Below are 4,316 nucleotides of genomic sequence, written 5' to 3' on the forward strand. Positions count from 1 at the left end.
GTCCGCCTCGGCGAGCAACGATGGTGATAGGGGGATCACCGTGAGCCTCAATCCGTCAGCCCCTGGCTCGCGGACCATTCACGCCCCGCCTCGCTCGTCTGACCGTCCCGGAAAAGGCGGTACGCCGCCTTGCTCCTCAGTCATGCACTCGGACACGGGGCGTGACGACAATGAGATGTCGCTTGCAGCATCGGAGGGCGACCTCTTGGCATCCGACCCCGACGACTCCTTGGAGCTCCCTCCTCTGGGGGGTCAAGCTCAGGAGGAAGCGGACGTCGAGATGTCAACCATGCTTTCCCGGGCCGCTGCGAGTATTGGGCTGCAGTGCACCGCACCACCTCTTCCCCAGCGCTCGCGGCTGGATACGTGGTTTCTCGGCGCCGGCCGCGACTCTAAGCCGCGGTCGGCCCCTGTGCCATTTTTCCCAGTAGTGCATGATGAGCTCAGTCGGACCTGGAACGCCCCCTTCTCGGCGCGTGCACGTCAGACTAGCTCAGTCACCCTGACCTCCCTCGATGACGGGGCAGCTAAGGGCTATGTCGATATTCCCCAGGTGGAACATGCAGTCGCGGTACACTTGTGCCCGCAGACAGCTGCCACCTGGAGAGATCGACCAAGGCTCCCTTCCAAGGCGTGTACGTTTTCGGCATCGCTGGTGTCGTAGGCTTACAACGCTGCGGGTCAAGCTGCCTCGGCCCTTCACGCTATGGCCATCCTGCAGGTCCACCAGGGCAAGGCATTGAAGGAGTTGCACGAGGGAAGGACCGACCCAGGTCTTATGCAGGAACTCCGCACTGCCACTGACCTCTCTCTCCGGGCGACGAAGGTGACGGCGCGGGCCCTTGGTCGGACGATGTCCACACTAGTGGTCCAGGAGAGACACCTTTGGTTGAATCTTGCTCAGATGCGGGACGCTAAGAAGGTTCGCTTTCTCGACGCTCCCATCGCGCAGGGTGGGCTGTTTGGTTACACGGTAGAGGACTTCTCCCAGCAGTTCTCGACTGTGAAGAAGCAGACGAAGGCGGTCAAGCACATCCTGCCCCGCGGCTATACGCATTTAAGTGGCGCCTCTTCTCGTCCTGGTGTTCTTCTCACGGAGAAGACCCACGGGAATGCTCGATCGGGAGCGTGCTGTCCTTCCTGCAGTCGAGACTCGAGAACAATCTTGCCGCTCATCACGAACCAGTTAGTGGGAAGTCTCTGGGACAGCACGACCTGATTATTAGGTTTCTGAGAGGCGCGAGAAGGTTGAATCCACCTCGACCGCGCTCCGTACCCTCTTGGGACCTCAATGTGGTCCTGGCGGGCCTCCAGAGGCCCCCCTTCGAGCCCCTCGGAGACGCTGCTCTTTCTCATCTCTCGATGAAGATGGCTCTCCTAGTGGCGCTCGCTTCCATCAAGCGGGTAGGGGACCTACAATCTTTCTCCGTGGCCACGGATTGCCTAGAGTTCAGGCCCGGTCAATCTCACGTTATCCTGAGACCCCGGCCTGGCTATGTGCCCAAAGTTCCCACCACTCCCTTTCGGGACCAGGTGGTGAACCTGCAGGCGCTCCCTTCTGGGGAGGAAGACCCAACCCCTTCCGTGTTGTGTACTCCTTGGATCGCACACAGAGCTTCAGGAGCTCTGAGCAGCTCTTCGTCTGTTTTGGAGGTCAGCACAAGGGGAGTGCTGTCTCCAAACAGAGGTTGGCGCACTGGATCGTGGACGCCTTCACTACGGCTTACCGATCACAAGACCTCCCGTGCCCGCTTGCAGTGAGGGCGCACTCCACCAGGGGTGTGGCCTCCTCGTGGGCACTGGCTCAGGGTGCCTCTCTGGCAGACGTATGTAGAGCTGCGGGTTGGGCTACGCCCAGTACCTTCGCGAGGTTCTACAGCCTCCGTGTGGAACCGGTATCAGCCAGAGTCTTACAGGACACCGCCAGGTAAGACCGGCAGCCGGTGGGCGTATGCCTGCGATAGCGCCCCTCCCCAGGTGGGATATGGCGCTATCTAGCCTCTCCTCTTCCCCCCACTTGGGCGAATAGTAGGCATTCCATCCATCACTAAGCACTCCTCGGGGCCGGGCGGAGCAGCTCTGCCTCCCTTGGCCTGTTTTTGAGCTCTAGCAGTGGCTCTAACAAGGCCTAGTGCTCCACACGTAGTAACCCCTCCACAGGGCGGTTCCGTCTGATGTCTTCTCATGAATGGCTCTCACACGATGGCCCATGACCTCTCCCAGGTGTACTTTCACCTGCTCGCGACACCCTCTCGTGTCCGCATGTCTCCCACGTGCTCTCCCCTATCCGGCGAGACCGTGTGTGGATCTCCACTAAGCTCCTCCCTGCGTTAGGAAGTGGTCTCCGTAGCGCGTTCCCTCAGGGGGGAATGGCGCTTCCCAGTGGCCCTTATGGTGCCGGGCGGCTTCTCGCTGTTAAGAGAACTAGGCCTCCGTCCGTGACGGCCAGTGGAAGGGGCTCCCATCTCTTTAAGAAAGCTCTGGACTCCTTCCCTTCCACTGGAAGGTTACAATTCACTCTAGTGCTCACGTCTGACACGCCCAGGCCAGTCAGTGTCGCTTTGCGGGAGATTGTGACGCGGCACAGGTTTTTGTGGCGTTTTCCGAGGAACCCCATTCTGTCGACACAACGTCGAGAGACCGACAGAAAGGGAACGTCTCGGTTACTTCATGCCACAACGCTGGCCACCCGCTGCAGCAGTCGGGGCACGATCCTCAGGCTCCTCAGCACAAAAGGTGAATGAATGCAGCACGCCGGCTCCCTTTAATACCCGGATATCCGGGGCGGGACCGGCATGCAAATTTCATTCGCCAATTTTCATTGGCCTGTTTGTTCAAGTCAGTCAGAGATGATAGGTTCTCAAGTCAAACCCCATTCTGTCGACACAACGTCTTGTTCCCTCCATCAGGGAACAGAGGTTACATTCGTAACCGAGACGTATTTCTTCCTACTATGGTAGAATATGTGTTGTGAGGTATATAAATGAATTAAATGCAGTATAACTGTTACCCCAAAACGACTCATTCATAGTTGCATTCATAGCAATGATATTTATGTCTATTGTGCAGGTTGGCACCTGATACACCATGCTGTCTCCATGCCATCTCCTTCCTGGCGACATTGCAGTAAAACACAGCCGGCCCGAGAACAAAAGCACTGCAGCGATTCTGAAACTTCACCAGACTGAGACATACAACAGCTCTATTTGATTCGAGCACAAGCAGCTCAAAATGATCAATATCTTATGTAGCGCAGTGAAATGTAAGAACTGGGAGTGACAGATGACATAATATGCTAAATGTACTTGCAAATACATTTTAGGAATACCTTTTTATATCAGTGAACAAGATTAGATTAAACTGGCCTTTTGAAGAAACAGACAAAGCAATGCATGTTAACTAATTAGATTTATTTATTTCTATTTATGTTTTTGCTGAATCAAATCCAGAAACCAAACTGTAGTTGTTAAAGGCGTCATGATTGAGAAATCAATTGTAAACGAACATCCTATAAGTGTCTGAAGTGAAGTCGTCCTTGTAACTGAAATGACAACTTTTATTGACACCGGGCCCAGCGAAGACCAGGTCCTGTGTACCTATCTGCCTCCACAGATGAATATCAACGACTACTTCTCTAGCCCCGCCCACTGGTACCCCAATGACTTTAGCCATGTACAAAAGGAAAACACTCCCGCGCATTTGTGCCGATTGACCAACTGGTAACAATAGCATAGACATATTTTTCGGCTAAACATTCATTTTGTGAGTCAGTTTAAACTAAACCGTTGATACACGCTGCGTTGTGTTTATGCTCGGTAGACTGCATCACACAGCGCTCTTTTGCTGTGTTGCCATGTGCGTTATTAATAAGCGCTTTGATGCTTATTGTTTGGTCTTAGATCAAAAAGCCTCGGAACTAAGGTCTTAATAAATGGTAATTTGCGGATTTTTAATTTGTTTTTAGTCTTTTTAAGGCATTTTAAGGTTTATTATGTCTTGTCTTTATTTTTTTATACTTTCTGTGAAGATCTGGCAACCCTGTCGCTTTAGCAAAGGGCTCTCAAGAGCGGCTAGCCCTGTGTCATATGTGCAAAAGTAAGGACCCTCAAAACCAGGGTAGAAAATAGCCTATTACATTGATTTTGATGTTAAAATATAAAATAATAAAAAGGTCATGACACCTCTAATAATGCATTCAAACGTGGATCAGAAATGTGTCTTCATCTGTACAGGGGCAAGAAGATAACTGTGAAAAGTCTTGACTTTTTTACATTTTGACAAGGATCCCTGCGGTTAAAACCGAAATAAAAGAGTGG

Source organism: Barbatula barbatula (assembly GCF_947034865.1).
Source record: "Barbatula barbatula genome assembly, chromosome: 10".
NCBI lineage: Eukaryota > Metazoa > Chordata > Actinopteri > Cypriniformes > Nemacheilidae > Barbatula > Barbatula barbatula.